The sequence below is a fragment of the Eretmochelys imbricata genome, chromosome 1 (assembly GCF_965152235.1).
Source record: "Eretmochelys imbricata isolate rEreImb1 chromosome 1, rEreImb1.hap1, whole genome shotgun sequence".
Classification (NCBI taxonomy): Eukaryota; Metazoa; Chordata; order Testudines; family Cheloniidae; genus Eretmochelys; species Eretmochelys imbricata.
Window position 1 is genome coordinate 308746603 of NC_135572.1, and position 18634 is coordinate 308765236.

The 18634-nt window shown below is 37.5% G+C and overlaps 1 protein-coding gene across 4 annotated transcripts in view; it reads right to left on the reverse strand.

The window, feature by feature from the left end:
- Window positions 1-18634, reverse strand: part of IMMP2L (inner mitochondrial membrane peptidase subunit 2) — an 837008-nt gene that overhangs the window by 431941 nt on the left and 386433 nt on the right. The window lies entirely within an intron of this gene.

An 18634-nucleotide genomic window follows, 5' to 3' on the forward strand; every position in this document is an offset into this window, starting at 1 on the left:
CTTAAACATTTTAAAAACTTTGTTTACTTTACATACAACTATAGTTTAGTTATATAATATATAGACTTACAGAGAGAGACCTTCTAAAAAATGTTAAAATGTAGTGTTGACATGCGAAACCTCAAATTAAGGTGAATAAATGAAGACTCGGCACACCACTTCTGAAAGGTTGCCGACCCCTGCTCTAAAGTTTTACATTATTTTATTTTTGAATGCCGGTTTTCTTGTACATAATTCTACATTTGTAAATTAAACTTTCCTGATAAAGAGATTGCGCTACAGTACTGGTATGAGGTCAATTTTTTTGTTTTTTACAGTGCAAATATTTGTAATAAAAAATAAATATAAAGTGAGCACTGTACACTTCGTATTCTGTGTTGTAACAGAAATCAACATCTTTGAAAAAGTAGAATATACCCAAAAATATTTAAATAAATGGTATTCTATTATTGTTTAACAGTGCGATTAATCGTGCGATTAATCATGATTAATTTTTTTAAACGCTTGACAGCCCTATTTATTTCCTATTTTAAGTATGAAGTGATGTTCAAGATAATAACATTTACTTAGTGTTTTTCTCTCTGTCTCTAGTTTGAATTTTAGCTAAACTTAAATATATTTAGCTTATATACTTCTATCAGCAAGGAAACTGAGCTATTGTTTGGGAGGTCACCAAAGACAGTAGGAAAGAAAATGCTTTGATGAAGTTATAGTAATGACAGAATGACTTCATATTTATACAGAACCACAAGAGAAAAATCATGTAGTCCTATCATACACCACATTTAAATACATTACATACAATACGCAGAGTTGGCTGAAATATCATTTTTAAAGTATATGCAAAGAATCCAATAAATTTGCAAAAATAAAAATACCCATTCAGAAGTTGCTTTCTGTAAAATAAGGAATCCATCCTCATTAAACTACTATTAGGGAAACATTATGTTCTAGTCTAGTTTATCTATTAAGTAATAAAGGGATTAAGTGAAATTAGACTGATTCACAGCAGCAGTCTGTTTTGTTAATTTAATTCTGCCCCAATATTTCTTGAAAAAAAAAGCAATAGATAAATATGTTGGTGAGGTGGCTATTTACCTTCTTGCCTTCTTAAATTATTTTACTAATAAAAATACTGTGACAGCTGGTGATAAAAATAAAATTCTAAACATTTATTATTGTTATTAATCTCTGCTTCATCAGACTAAAAATGGTTCTATAAGCTGTATCAGTTCTGTATTTTTTGTGTAGTTTGAAAATCAAAGTGCTTACCAACCTTAACATTTAAGATTCTACACATTTTAATTCCATAAATACCAAGAAGTTTTCAAACCAATAAATGTTAAGTATTAACAAATTATGTGCGTATACAATACGTTTGCACACATACAAGGGCACAAATTCAAACCCATTAACAATGGTGTTCAGGACAATGTAAAACTGAACATTTTCTCTCTTCCGATTTCCTAATTCCTGCAGATCTCCTATTATCACCTCTATAACATAGCACATTCACATCACTGCCTCAACTCAAGCTCTCCTATAATCCTCATCCACTTGCATGACTTTATCTCCCCATACCTTGATTAATGCAGCTATCTCCTCTATAGCTATGTCCCAAATCTGCAGAATGTTGCTGCCTATCCACTCACACATACACAGAAATATGATCACATTATCTCTGCCTTCAGTTTTTTCTGTTGGCTCCCCAGTCACTAAGGAATCCACTTCAAAATTGCCTCCTCCTTACTAAAATCTTCAAAACTGATCTCCATTACCCTTCTCACTCCCTCCATTTATTTAGCATTGCTCTCCTGTCTGCCCTTCCACACAATCTCACCACTGGTGGCATGACATTCTTCTCTACAGCTACATTCTGTCTCATTAACTCCTCTATTTTTAAAATTCTCTTTTGAAACATCTCTTTTCTTCCTTGACTACTCTCTCTATTAATTTATCTCTCCCTGTGCTATTCTTTATTATTTAATTCTGCACAATGGTATGAACAACATGAAACAAAAGGGTTGTATTGTGTTATGGATTCGAGTGCAGATTTCAGGTATAATCACAAGCAGACTCCTTCTTTGATAATATAAAAAAGATGATACACAATAGTAGACTTCGCAAGCTATTCCTCATTATGAACAGCCCTACCTGTTCAGAGCCAGCCAGAGTACTGTGAAGAGTTTTACGTTCCCTGGCCAAATTTTCAAACAATAACTCTGGCAGCACTGAAAAGTCTGCATTCCAGTTCCACAGTCCATAGCTTATTTAAGTAATTAGCCCCTGATAACCAAAGTTTCTTGTAAACCAAAGCTCACTTTATGTCCCTGAGCTTTCACAAGCTGGCTGCAACATAATACTTCCACCATGCTCAGAGTGATTTTATATACATTCAGCTTGTATGATGTCTGTATGAGGATGGTAGAGTTCTTATTATCCAGCCCGCTTGGCTCACAATCATTGGTTAAATAAATAACTGATCAAAAGACAGAACCAGATTTTCAAAAGGTATTTAAGCACCTAAAAATGCAGACAGGTGGCCTACTGAGATTTTCAAAAACACCTAAGAAGTTTAGGCATCTAACTTTCATTGAAAGGGTTTAATAATTAAAGGTTCATAAAAACAGAGGATGGTTTGAGTTCCAAATGGCAGCACAGGAACAAATAGAATTGTGCTGCTCAAATAAATACTTATTTACTAGTCAATAAGGCTGGACTTTATTGTCACTATTTGATAACTAACATGTGTCTCAACAACAGAGCTAGACTGGTCTGTCAGAAAGATAGTTGTAGATTCAAAACTGAAAAAGAGTCAGAAGTAACTTTGGAAATTTAAGCATAAGGATGGTAATCGAAGAGATGAGAACACAGGAAAACACCCAGGCCATTCCTACACTCATCTCTCTGATTAAAACTGTTTTTGCTCCTTGTTCTTAGTTTTATGTACCACTTATTCAGTGTTATTTGACAAATTCAGGGAGGTAGGCTGTATTGGTTCCTTCATTTTTTTTTAAAAGGTCCTTCAGGCTGCCAAAATTTACCAGATTATTGTAGTGGAAGTTTTTTTGTTTAGCAATTCATTAAACCAATGGTCAGAGAACATCTGTTACATGTATTTGTTGGAAGACAATAAATTCCCTTCAGACAGTCTGGGGAGCCATACTTAGTTTCACATACTGGGTAGTTATGTTCTTCAGTGGTAGGAACCACACTGGGGGAGGAGATGTCATTCTGCTAGCACATATGAGGATTCATCAGGGCAGGCAGCTCATTTTCTTGAAAAGGAGCAATGTATGACCTTGTCTAGAAGGTGCTACAGACAGCATTGTTCCCTCTAGGAAATTTGTGACTCAAGGATCTAGTACCCCAACCAATCGAGCTATACTTGCAAAGAACCTAGTATAGGCAGTCAGAGTGGTATAGCTTATTATGTTTGGGGAAGTCGTATAAACTATACCAGCAAAAGGATTCTTTTGCCTGCATAATCTGTTTCCAATAGGAGGATGTGCCAGTCTAGCTATAACAATATAGCTATATCAGCAAACTCTGGGGAGACAAGGCCTCAGACTCAACATGTCAAAGGAAATCTCCTCTTTCCACTACACCATCGACTCTTAATAATTCCGCTAGCTTTTTAAAAAAGAATAGGAGTACATGTGGCGAAGACAGACTAACACGGCTGTTACTCTGAAAACTAGCTTTTTTAGCATCCAAGTTCACAACTCTGGCATAATTCACCCACATTCACTCCTTCACGCCCATATCCAAACCAATGGTATCCTTTCTGCCAAAACAGTGGCCCAAGCCCTAATGTCTCTCACTTTGAGTACTGAATTCTCTTTCATTATGGACTATTCAGTTTTCTCACTGCATCCCTCAAGTCGAACCAAAATCATATTCCTCACCCGACATGCCACCTGTATAATCTCATCACCCCCATTTGAGAACTTCTACAGGCAGAAATAAAGTTTCTTGACACCTTAAATAACTGCTTCTTGGAGCAGTCAGTCCTGGGACCCACAAGAGGAGAGGCAATTCTTGATTTAGTCCTAAGTGCAGCATAGGATCTGGTCTAAGAGGTGAATATTACTTGGTAATAGTGATCATAATACAATTAAATTTAACATTCCTGTGATGGGGAAAACACCACAGCGGCCGAACACTGTAGCATTTAATTTCAGAAAGGGGAACTACACAAAAATGAGGAGGTTAGTTAAACAGAAGTTAAAAGGTATAGCGCCAAAAGTGAAATCCCTAAAAGCTGAATGGAAGCTTTTTAAAGACACCATAGTAGAGGCTTGACTTAAATGTATACCCGAAATTAAAAAAAACACAGTATGGTAATGAAAAAAGTTCCACAGTGGCTAAACAACAAAGCAAAAGAAGCAGTGAGAGACAAAAAGGCATCCTTTAAAAAGAGGAAGTTCAATCCTACTGAGGAAAAGAGAAAGGAACATAAACTCTGGCAAATAATTATAATTAGGAAGGCCAAAAAAGAATGTGAAGAACAGTTAGCCAAAAGCTCAAATAGTAATAGCATTTTTTTTAAAGTACATCAGGAGCAGGAAGCTTGCTACGCAACAAATGGGGCCACTGGACGATCAAGATGCTAAAGGAACTCAAGGACGAAAAGGCAATTGTACATAAACTAACGAATTCTCTGCATCGGTATTCATGGCTGAAGATGTGAAGGAAATTCCCAAACCTGAGCTATTCTTTTTAGGTGACAAATCTGAGGAACTGTTACAGATTGAGGTGTCATTAGAGGTGGTTTTGGAACAAACTGATAAACTAAACAGTAATAAGTCACCAGGGCCAGATGGTATTCACCGAAGAGTTCTGAAGGAACTCAAATGTGAAATTGCAGAGCTACTAACTATAGTCTCTAACCTATCCTTTACATCAGCTTCTGTACCAAATGACTGGAAGAGAGCTAATGTGATGCCACTTTTTAAAAAGGGCTCCAGAGGTGATCCTGATACTTACAGGCTGGTAAGCATGTCTTCAGTACCAGGCAAACTGGTTGAAACTATAGTAAAGAACAAAATTGTCAGACACATAGATGAACATAATTTGTTAGAGAAGAGTCAACATGGCTTTTGTAAAGGGAAATCATGCCTCAACAATCTACTAGAATTTTTTGAAGGGGTCTACAAGCTATGTGGACAAGGGGTATCCAGTCGATGTAGTATACTTAGATTTTCAGAAATCCTTTGACAAGGTTCCTCACCACTGGTTAAAAGATAGGAAACAAAGGGGAGGAATAAATGGTTAGTTTTCAGAATGGAGAGAGGTAAATAATGGTGTCCCCCAAGGGTCTGTACTGGGACCAGTTCTATTCAAGATATTCATAAGTGATCTGGAGAAAGGGGTAAACAGTGATGTGGCAAAATTTGCAGATGATACAAAACTGCTCAAGCTACTTAAGTCCCCATCAGACTTCAAAGAGCTACAAAAGGATCTCCCAAAACGGGGTGACTGGACAACAAAATGGCAGATGAAATTAAATGTTGACAAATGCAAAGTAATGCACATTGGAAAAATATAACACATATAAAATGATGCGGTCTAAATTAGCTGTTACCACTCAAGAAAGAGATCTTGGAATCATTGTGGATATTTCTCTGAAAACATCCACTCAGTGTGCAGTGGCAGTCAAAAAAGCAAACAGAATGTTGGGAATCATTAAGAAAGGCATAGATAATATAAGACAGAAAATATAATATTGCCTCTATATAAATCCATGGTATGCCCACATCTTCAAGTTTGTTCTACTTAGCATCCAGAGCATATTTATTCCACTTTTCAAGGATATAAGCAAAGGAGCAAAAAAGTCCCTGCTTTACCAGAGAGATTAAAAACATGTAAACAAAAAAGAAGCCTTTGTTAAAAAAAAAAGAAAAGACAAAAAAAAAAAAGGAGCAAGGCAAGGGATAAGTGAAGATTCCATTGCATGAGTATCTAAACATGTAGGGAAGTAATCTCTGAAGCAAAATTGCAAGAAGAAAGCACAGCAGCTGAAAACATTTGGAGGAAAAATAAATTATTTGTAAAAATCAAAAGCACTGGGGTAAATACACCGTGGATCCACTGAAAACCTGAAAGCCAGGCAGACTGTACTAGAATAATAGTTTCTAGGAGCCTGCATACAAAAGCAGCACTGATGTGTTAAGCTGTTAGAGGCTTGCATAGAACTGCAGAAGTATTTTTGGTTAGCTAGTCCAAGCTTAGATCAGGAGTGTCCAATTAATTCCTAGTAAGTAGTGGAAGATAGGATGAAGTGGCTCTCTGAAACAGTAGAGGTTTTGCAGGGAAGCCCTAGGAACAGCCAAGATTTAGGAAGAAAACAAAGTATAAACTTTGTGTTAAGTTATTTGAGTGACTTACCCATATTGCCAAACTCTAGTCACATTGAAGGTCTGGAAGTGTGTGCATCCTCTCTCTCCAATTTTAATAGCTTCCATTTCCTCTTAAGTGCTAATAAAACATAACTGACACCCACTCCTTCCAAGATGACAAAAACTATAGCTGTCCCCTAACAAAGCTATCAAAATCGCCAACTGTCTTCCAAAAATTTCTAACATGCAACCATACATTTTTCACTATGAAATTTGTGGGACAGCATAACATAAATTGAATTTAAATTTAAATGATATTGTGCTAATTTTACTGGACTAGACTGGCTGGGGGAAATTAAGAGCAGATACAACAGTTGTTACTGATACAACAGTTCATAATGTAGGTACCTTTGTATAATTCAGATTTAATGAGCCTCATCAGACATGAGGCATGCCCATAAGGGCAGTTACCAACCCTCTTCAGTCAGAAGTTGCCTTGTGCCCTGAAGCATAAGATTTTATTTCCATTACAGATTTTTATTCTACACAATGTAACCATGGATGCATTTATTCTATTACTTGTCTAATTTGTCTCTGAGCAGTTGTGGACTTCATTTCTTCAGGTCTTCCTCTTCTGAGCCCCTGTGTTTTAAACTGTATTCATAAGGCAGAAAGAAAACACCTTTCAAATATTCTTCCATATACAAGATAAATACTTTGAACTACTAATGTCTAATATTCAAAAGGACATTGAATATTACAATTTTTTCTGTTCTTTGTTTTCCAGTCATTCCATGAGCACAACTAGACCTTTCTATCCCTCATTGCTCTGGATGATAAAACACATATGGTAAAGCCATTGACATACAAGAAAACAAACAGGTTCAAATACTTGCTTCCTCCCAAATACAAGAATGAAACTTTGATAATCCAGTTTTACATTGTGAGGTGAAAATCTTTCATCCTGTACTAGCATTGGTCATTTTAAAATATAATTTATTAGTTTTGTTTGACACCTAAAGATTGCAACCATAATATGCTAAACATTTTCCTTTTCTTTCAGGCTTGCAGTTTCAGGGTGAATTCAGGTTTATTCTTGTGTGCAACTGAGGGGAGTCAACTACACAGGAAACATAAATCTACTGCTTTACCATGATGACAACAGAATCACTAAAATTTCAGAATTGGGGAAAGCACAGGAATCTTGTGCAAAATAAATATGCTTTGAAAATGATCCAGAGGAAATCTCAAACCAGGACAAAGCCTGGAGTTTTGGCTGGCACTCTCGCAAAGGAATTTTCACCAAATAGTTAAAATATTCCCAGGATAGAAAGGGCAGCTACAAGAAGTAGATGGAGACGGAAGGACAATAGAAAGAGAATCCACTTGTCACTTAAATGACACAGGAGGAGAAAGACCTGGGTGTCTCAGTTGATCACAGGATGACTATGAGCTACCAATGTGATGCGATCGTGAAAAAGGCTAATGCAATCCTAGGATGTATCAGGTGAGGTATTTCCAGCGGAGACAGAGAAATGTTAGCAACATTATACAAGGCACTCATCTGCAATACTGTGTGCAATTCTGGTCTCCCATGTTTAAGAAAGATTAATTCAAACAGGAACAGGTGCAGAGAAGGGCTACTAGAATGATCCGAGGAATGGAAAACTTACCCTATAAGAGGAGACTCAAAGAGTTTGGCTTGTTTAGCCTAACCAAAAGAAGGCTGACGGGAGACATGATTGCTCTCTATAAAAACAGCATAGGGATAAATATCAGGGAGGAAGAGGAGCTACTTAAGTGCGAATGTTGGCACAAGAACAAATAGATACAAATTTTAGGCTTAACCACCAGAGGAGTGACTTTTTGGAACAGCCTTCCAAGGGAAACATGGGGGGCAAAAAAATCTAACTGGCTTCAAGACTGAGCTTGACTAATTTATGGAGGGAACCGTACGATGAGACTGCCTACAATGGCATGTAGCCAATCTGTGACTGCTAGTAGCAAATATATCCAATGGCCATGATGGGATACTAGATGTGGAGGGCTCTGAGCTATTACAGAGAATTCTTTCCTAGATCTGGTTGGTGGCTCTTGCCCACATGCTCAAGGTCTAACTCATTGCCATATTTGGGATCAGGAAGAAATTTCCCCCTGGGTCGGATTGGCCCTATTACAGAAATGGGTGGGTGAGCTTATGTGGCCTGCAACATGCAGGAGGTCAGACTAGACAGATCATGATGGTCTTCTGACCTTAAAGTCTATGAGCTAGAAGGGAGAACAAATGGCCACGGCCAGCTGTTGGGAAGAATAAAATAGGGAGAGTGGCTAGGTAAGAATATGATCAGGCCTGAAGTAGTAGTATTAGCAGATGGTGAAAAGGGAAATTCTAGAAAAGAAAAATTAAGATGGCTCTGATAAATTTAGAAAAGTTTGTTTAAGGATGCCTTGGAGGGATTATCTAAACCAATACTTCTCAATTGGTGGGTCGTGACCGCAGAGAGATGACTAAAGAAAACGGGGTTGTGAGAAATTGAAAACTTTATAATAATTTAAAGCAAAACTTTTAAAAAAAATCTCACTTGCCCACTCCCCACTTCTCTTTCAAGGTCAAGTATTTTCTGTCAACCTCTCGAAACAAATACACAGACACACAAATAGATTATGTTGGCTCATCATTATCGCTGATATATATTTTACTCCTACTTTTGTGGTAAATGTAAGGAGGGGTATGCCATGAAACACTAATCTAAAACAGGCAGAATATCTCTATATTATGTATTTCTAATGAACAAATCATCATAGAATACAGGTGCCCCAAACTCTTCTAAAATGACTCAATCAATAAAACTATCACAGGCAAAAGTACTTGAGATTAAGCATTAAACATGGTCTCTTACAGATTTAATTTCTGTCACTATATATAAAGTATAAATAACAAGAGACCTGTACATTCCAAGTTCCAAATATTTCAATCATTCATTTCACGATTTTTCCAAATTATTTTTTACTTTCTCTGTCATATGTATAACACATAGTGCACTCACACTGCAACATCACCATCACAGGCGACCAAGATTGATCAGTTTTAGGATCCTTGTTTCTGATGCCTGCTGACGAGTCACTTTGTCTATTTTCCTGTGAGACTTCAAAAACAGACTGCAGCTCCAATCATTTTTCTTTTCTCCACACGCAAATGAAGTCCCTGCCACCAAAAAGAACAACCTGTACTACTACCTTTGAGATCTTGTAACTAACCATTCAACTTGATAGAACAAACCAATTGTGTCCTGAGGAGCATGTTTAATGGAGCAATATATTAATTGTTTTTCCACCCTGCCACCTTTTTCAAAATTTAAAAAGGCATCCAACAAAAAGTATGCAGTATTCATTTTATCTTCTGACATTACTCTAATTAATCATTTTAATCACATAATAAACTATACTAATTTAGAGTTTGCTACCTTGTGCCCACCAAAAAACCAGACACAGCCTTTGCTTGTTTGAACCTTGCGTCTTCCTGACCTCAGTGCTGCCACTGATCTTGACATTACCTCTTGGTCACCTGGCACATTTAAAGTCTTCAGGAATCTAGTTCTCCTCATCCCAAAGTCAACCACTCCTTTTTGAGACTGGCAATGAATATTCCTTTGCTATTGATCCTCTCCTTTATGGGGTCTTCAACAGTTAAATCCATAATTAGCTCCATATTCTCTATTTATCTAATCTCTATAAATCCTTCTTATCTCATTTAACTTCCAGATGTTGGTAAACAAAAAGCATTTCTACGGTTAAAGAAGGAACAAATTTCACATTTAAATTCTCATCTAATAAAACAGACACTAATGTGAACTTCATATTTTCTTTATAGGTACACAGTATAATAAATGCACAAATTTCCAACAAGTTACCAAGTCTAAGATTCTGTAAAATCAATTGTTCCCTGAATGACTGCTCATATCCCTCTCAGCATGAATTCTTGCCTTATTAAGAACCAGGAATTTTCTTCCTAAATGCACACCACATTATACAGAATCTGGTTAGATGAAGCAGAAACAAATTCACATTTCCAAATCCTTATTCAAATTCTTTGGTCTAGAAATCACATTTTCTGATACTCTGGAGACATTCCATTGAGTAATTCTCCCAGTCAAATTCTTACTAACAAGTCTCTCACGTACCATTGCTTTTTTGCTTTTGTTTTAAAAAAGGATCCCCAGTAATTTCACAGTACAATGAGACAATCGTTACTTAATCTCTATTCTTCTCCATATTCCATATTAAAAATTATAGAAGCATATGTTCTGTAGGGTTACATTACTGTTTTCAACCATTTACTTGTAATAAATAAACAGCAACTACTAAATAATGTTAATGTTCTGTCTTAAAACAACAAAAGCAATAGCATTCAGAGTTAAGTTTTATACGCTATAATAAGTTCATCTCTTATAGGAATATATTCACGGTTCCTCAGAATAAAGCGTGGCCTTGATCATGCAACCACGGACTTGGGGGCTACTCACTTGAGTAAAATTTAGCATTTGCTCACGTGACTACAGGATCAAGACGTATGATCCTCACACACAACATATGCTGCAATATCAAGACAAAAACCAAGACATTGTGTCAATTTTAACCGTGAGGTGAAATCTTGGCCCCATTGCAGCCAATGGGAGTTTTGGCTTTCCTACCATTGGTTTAAATCAGCAGTTCTCAGACTGTGGGTTGGGACCCCAAAGTGGGACCCCATTTTAAAGGGGTTGCTAGGGCTGACTTAGACTTGCTGTGGCCCACGGACAAAGCCAAAGCCCAAGGACTTCGACCCTGGGCAGCAGGGCTCAAGTAACAGGCCCCCTGCCTGGGCTGAAGCCCTTGGGCTTGGATTTTGTCCCCCAACCCTGCCCAGGGCAGTAGGGCTTTGGCTCCACCACCCCCTCCCGCATCTAGGGCAGCAGGGCTTGGGAAGGCCCAGGCTTCAGTCCCCCCTCCTGGGGTCATCTAGTAATTTTTGTTGTCAGAAGTGGGGGTCACAGTGGAATGAAGTTTGAAAACGCTTGGTTTAAACTGATCCTTATTAGTATTTAAAAATGTTCTTGCATTTTAGCCTTTTTATTAAATTAGTAAATAAACTGTGAAACACTTATGTATTGGTAGCTCTGAACATCACAAGTATCCATAGTTTTAATAAAGAATTTGGAAAAAAGAACTGCAGCACAGTAAAAAATGATTTATTGTACCATGAAATTACAGAGTATTTATTTTTTTAAAGAAAGGACAACTGATAGCCCCAAAAGACAGGGACTCTAAAAGTAAATAGCCATATTGTACATCTTTCTCACTCCTGAAAATCAAGAAAGAACAAATAAATGAACAAACAAATGTTTTGGTTAACTCAAGTTCACACATACTTATGAACTAGATGTGAACTGGAAGTGCATTCTGCGTATTCATATGCAAATACTCATCCCAAATGTATCACTTTGCTTCTAGCATTACCATTCTAAGAAATAATGGCTATTTTAATGGGAATCAGCTCAGCAGCCATGGAACACGTTTCTTTTGACATCTAATAGGAAGAAAAGTGTTTCATGGCTGCTGAGCTGACACCCATTAAACAAGCTATTATTTCTTAAAATGGTAGTGCTAGAAAGAGAAAGATACATAGCAAAGCAACTAATCTAGTACAAGTAGAGGACACAAAGTAGGGAGGGGGAAAAAATTTTGATGTAAGAAACTTATTAAAATTTGACTCATGTACCATGCAGTGAAGTCTCTACACCAGGGGTAGGCAACCTATGGCACATGTGCCAAAGGCAGCACACAAGCTGATTTTCAGTTGCACTCACACTACCCGGTGCTGGGTCCTGTCCACCGGACTGGGGGGCTCTGCATTTTAGTTAAATTTTAAATGAAGTTTCTTAAACATTTTAAAAACCTTATTTACTTTATATACAACAATAGTTTAGTTATATATTATAGACTTATAGAAAGAGACCTTCTAAAACGTTAAAATGTATTACTGGCACGTGAAACCTTAAATTAGAGTGAATAAATGAAGACTCGGCACACCACTTCTGAAAGGTTGCCGACCCCTGCTCCACATAATCAAAATTACAAAAATGCAATTTCTAGATCAAAGAATTTGAAAATGTAACCAACTAGATCAGTAGTGGGCAACCCTGTGGCTCGTCAGGGTAATCCACTGGCAAGCCACAAGACAGTGTTTACATTGACCATCTGCAGGCACGGCCACCTGCAGCTTCCATTGGCCGCGGTTCACCATTCCTGGCCAATGGGAGCTGCATTTCATGCCCACCACTGAAACAGATCCTATGATAATAACTGCTAAATTGTCCAAAGTGGAACTCTTCAAAATGTCTTTTATTGTGATGGTGTAACGGGGTCGGCACCCAACTCTCGCAAGCGCCCCCTCTGGCTGGGTGTATCTGCGTTCTTTCCGTTCCAGTGACCCCTTTAGATGGTTTTCAGGCGGGTTTTTTTAGCAACTCAGCCCTCCAGCTGAGTCACACACACTGTCTGCATATGAGCCAGAACAGATCCCTTCTGGGGCTATACAGTCCACCAAGACCTATCTCGGTGTCTTTCTGGTGGTGTCTCTCTAGCCCACCCTAGACTCAGGCTTTAACTAGTCCCAGCCCCGGTATGGGGCCATATCCCCAGGGCTTCTTCCCTGGAGACACTATCTTCCTGCAGCCCTTCCCTGGCTCCGTCCTTACTCAGTCCCCGCAACCAGCCTGGAGCTCATTCATTGCTTCCCCAGTCCCTGCTAGAACACTGTCTTTGGCTTAGTCCTAGCAGCCAGCCAGGAGCCCCTCTTTGGTTCTGCTGCTCTTCCAGCCAGCCAGGCATGCAGTCCTTTCTTCTCCAGCTCCAAACAACAATCAATTTGCGCTCTGTTTTGCAGCATCTTTTTATATGGCTCTCCTGGTCCCTGTTGGCCATCCAGCAGCCCCTCTGATTGGTTGCCTCCTCAAAACCATTCTAGGTCACTTGGAGGACCTCTCCACTGCTCCTTTCCTGGGATGGGTGTGGCAGAACCCTGACCCTCCAATAGGGGGCCTTTGGGCCTAGTCCACCCCATCACAGATGGCACCAAAGAAGATGTGACAAAAGGTGAGCATGCCTCTAGTTTCTTTCATTCCAATTATTACTATACAGCCATAAGAAGAAAAACAAAACCCAAAACACCAAAACCCAAAATGCTCACACACACAAAACCATTTGGTGTGACTGACAGTCTCTTTTCAGGAAAGACTCAAAATCCATGCTTTGGCAAGTCAGTGTAAAGGCACAACTGTGGAAAACAACTTTCACAGTGTCCATCCCCAGTGATTATCTCTGGCAAATGAATATGTCTTTGGTAGCCATCGTTAACCCACAAAATTGTTGTTTTAAAAAGTCCCCTAAAATGAAAACCAAACTATAGCAGTTTGGCTTTCTTGAATAACTGCTTAAATGTCAATTAAAAAATTCTTTGTGACTATTGCTTGCCAATAATTGTGAACTCCTGGGAAATTTCAGTAACTGTCTATTGCTTAATGGGATTGTTCACTTACATTTTTTTAAAAAAAATATAGACAGAGAAATATATATACAGTGAGAGAAGAGAAAGGGAAAAAATATAACAAACGAAAAACAATTTTTCACTAAAAATTACTTAACAGTGGGATACATCTGGAAACACACCTCTACCCCGATGTAACGTGACCAGATATAACATGAAATCGGATATAACACGGTAAAGCAGCGCTCTGGGGGCGGGGCTGCGCGCTCCAGTGGATCAAAGCAAGTTCGATATAACACAGTTTCACCTATAACGCTGTAAGATTTTTTGGCTCCTGAGGAAAGCATTATATCGGGGTAGAGGTGTATGTATTAGTAGTAATAGTGATGTCCAGGTATATAATACTCTGGGATGAAAGTGTCTTTTACTAATATTAAGTAAGTGTCAAAAGTTATTAAAATGATTCTACCTTTTCCTTGAATTTTCTACACTACTGTAGATAAGATACTATAAGATTAACCCTAATATCACAAATACATTGGCTGGTTTCAATTATGAGCGAGTTGGTTACTTATTAATACCAAACACTTTTTTCGCAGCAGAAGAATCTGTTTACAGAGGAATAGACATTAGCAATAATATACACTAGCATGAATGCACAGTATCTGCCATTCACTAAATACTATAATGCAAAGGAATTGTGTTAGACAAAAGAAAAAAGGCATGCCTAAATGATAGATATATTTTATAGTTATAAATATTTGAAACCAATACTGCTACCAGTATGAGCCCAAGAAAAGATCAGTATAGTTGTGAGTGAGTACCTTTACAAGACATTACTATAATCACTATTTGTTAGAATCCTTATAGTATGCAGGCTTTTTAATGCTTTCTTTCTTCTCTATTTAGAAAATGAATATTTTACTGCAGCTTTGCTATTCAGACACAGAAAGTGCTCCAGCACAGAATCAGAAAATTATGAAATAAGATTACTACTTTTTTGTATGACTAAGAGAAATAATGTGATTCTTTCCAACTGGTCAAATCAGTATATGTAGATTGCATTGTCTATAATTTAAAAACTGTAAAAGAAAATATACAAAACAAATTTCAAGGGTTATATATTAATATTGTATAATGCAATCTATTATGCTACAGCATTTTTGAAATACTGTCACAAAAATTTAACAACCAGCATAAATTCTATTCCCCTACCCTTTATCATGATGACAGATACTAATCATAAAACAAATATACTTTTACCTAGCATCAACAACAACAACAGAAGCTTCCACATGGTGAATGGACAAGTAGAATTTTGCAAGGCAGTGCTACAGTACTTCTAATTTAAAAAAACCCTAACAGTTTCTTTATACCAGATCAGACCATCTTTCTAACCCAGTTTCTTCTCTGACAGTAGCCAGTACCAGATGTTTCAGAGGAAGGAGCAAGAAACCGTGTAGTGGACAATTCTGAAATAACCTGCCCAAGGGGATATTTCTTCTTATGTCCTGCCAATTAGTGGTTGGCTTATGACCTATATATTTTTTGTATCCCAACTACTTTAACAAGATGTCCTCATTATCCATAAAAATATCTCATTCTTTTTTGAACTCAACAATTTTTCGTGACCTTATGGCAATGCATTCCACAAGTTAATTATGCTTTGTGTAAAAAAAATATCATTTGAATCAATTTTAAATTTCTTGCTTTTCAGTTTTATTGGATGTACCTTTCTTCTTGGTAAAAGGTAAACAAGAATGCTCACTTTACTCTCATTATGCTGTTCATTATTTTGCATACCTCTTTCATAAATTCTATTACTCATCCACTCTCCAAATGAAACAGTTCCAATGTTTCTGATCTCCCTTCATAAAGAAGTCTCTCCATGCCTCTAATTACTTTCATTGCTCTTCTCTGGACTAAGTGGTTAAAGTTCATTTAATTTGGCAACATATACGGTCCCACTGCTCATCTGTAAACACTGAAATTGATCTGGCACGTCCTTCCCAAACAACAGAAGCCTTAGTGGGCAAATTGGGTCATCACCCCACTGTTAACATTTTGCTATGTTGAAAATTGACCATTTATTCCTATTCTTTCAATTCCTTTCTACTTCTTTTTTTCTTTCTTTTTATCTGTTTTATGGCACTTCTCCCTTTACATGGTCAGAATTCTGCTTGAGGTAGGTTGTTGGGGGGGCGGGGGTTGTTGTTTTGGGGATTTTTTGGTTGGGAAGGGTTGAGAGGAGCTTAGGAATTAAAATTGTTCAAATTGTGAGTGTTACTTATGGTTTTAAAAAAATCAAAACAAAACAAAAAACTCATCTGCTGTTCTTTGTGCATGATGATTTGCAATTCAGAGTAAGACACAGTTGTGTTAAGTATCAGCATAATGACTAAAGTGATACGGTTTAGAACTGCAAATGATATACATATATCCTTAATCACATAAAACAAACAGATGAGAAATAGCATCGGATGAAGGAAATAAATCATGTAAGAAATTCTCGTGAGAAAACAATCCACTTGCTTCCATAATATCCATTATTACCAACAGCCTCACCAATTACAAGAACGAATTATGACCCCAGTTTACAGCTGCCATATTTTGATTAGTCCAAAATAGGAATACACATTTTCATTTATAATTGTTCTTAAACCTCATCTAGATGAGCTACTTTCAAGTTTGCTACTTTAAAAGTGCTTTTTGAAACAGCCACCTTTGTTACAGGCTTTTAAAATGGCCAAATTCATCTCCAGTGTAATGAATTTGGCAGTGGCGGATTTAGAGTTAGTTGGGTCTTCATTTTTGGGGCCCCCCACAGGACCCAGCCAAGAAAAAGAACATTCTCTCTTATCTCCTCTACCCCATCCCCATTTTTCCTTCTTTTTTTCTTCATCCTCCTCCTATACTATAAGCAATAGGAAGTAAATGAAAATAAAGTGAGGTACCTTGATTGTTTTTGTAGTCTAACTTTTTTTCCACAGACCACTTGAAAAGTGCTGAGGGTCTCGGCAGATCACTTAATGATCTTTCCAAATATTGTTTGTATCGTTAGCTAACTATTGTAAAGTGCCTTGGATAAGAGTGCTTTATTAAAAGAAAAAACATAATAACCTCTCCTCGGTCCACCTGAATGGAGTTCTGAGACCACAGTTTGAGAACTTCTGGTCTAGATGAAAGCTTGTATTTGCATTACGCTAACATGAAAAATGTGTAAAAATAAAAAGTATAAATGATGTATGAATGGAAAAATAAAAGTTAACTTCCTCTGAAGAAACTTATTCAATTTGAAAAAAAAATTTATTCAGGTAGCTTTTTTCTATACTTTTTCTTTACAAAATCATCAATTAAGTCACGTACAAGTCTATACAAATCAACTAGTGATCTTGAAGCACAAACCTCATCATTTTCGATGAAATGAATGAAATGTTTCACTTCATCTTCAAAAAGATTTATGTCTATGCCCATTCAGTAGAATTCACTTAATTTCTTACTGTAGTGTCTTTTAGCATTTTCGTCCATACTTCTGTCAAAAAACACGCAAAATAAATCAACAGTTTTCTTTAGAGATTCACCTCTACTCTGCAACTGCACTATTATTGTGTCACAAATAACATTAACTGTCTCAACCATGATCTTCTTTTTCCCTTTTAAATTGATTTCATTGTGTCTCGTTTCATCGAAAAATAACTTCCTGGTGTTTTTATGCTTCTCAACAGCTATATCAGAGGAACCTATATTTTCTGTTAATGTTAGTGCCTCTGCTTTCACCGAGCTATAGTCATTTTGAACTTCTATGACAAAACTTGTAACCAAGGCTAACAATTGTGCAGCATTCAACAAGTTTGTATCAACCTTTTGCAGCGATTTGCTGATGGCATTAATTCTTTAAAGTAAATGGTTCCACAAAAAGGTAAAAACAGCAATATTGTACTGTTCAAACTTTTCTGCTAAGGATTTTGCTTCAGTTTTCACATGTGGTTTTTCAAAATTTGATGTGGCCCTGTGCTGGCTGACCCGGAGAAGCAGGCAGAGACCAGCGTGGGCTGAACACACACCGGAAGGTGAGGGGGGAGTATGGTTCCATCGGCAGCCACCTGGACGCCCTGCAACTTCTGCGTGCTCATCTCTGCTCGCCTATCCCAGCCAGCGCCCCTTCCTGTGGGCTCTGCACCAGCTCCTACGGCCAGCCCCATCCTCTGGCTGCCCCTGCCACCCCCGTGGTCTGAGCCCAGCGGCTGCTCACCAGGCAGCGGTGAGTGGTGCCAAGGCAGGCCAGAGGTCTCAGGAGGAGCAGGGGGCACACAGGCAGCTGGTGGCCGGAGAGAAGTGATTTGTGTCAAGTTGCATTTGGATGAAAATTGGAGCTCAATTAAAAATACATAAGACAACATTTAAAATTTGTTTTTTATTAGTTAAATAAAACTACTTTCAATATTCTGGATACAAAATAAAAAAAAGGAAGTTTATCAAAACATGTTTTGTATTTAAAACTAATTGATTTATTAAATAAAAGATTTATTATCTATAATTAGCAACTATGACTGGTCACCACATCCTTCAAGATTTTAGAATTAGTAGATTTCATCCTATCACACCTAATTTTTATTCATAGATTGGAAGAAGAAAACAAGCTTTCGTGCTTTTTAGCTCCTAATTACTTTCTCAACTTTGAATGAGCTAGTCATTGAACAAAACTAGTTGGATAAATTGAAATGAGAAATATATTCTCTCTGCTCCTGCAGAAGAGATCACTACTGCC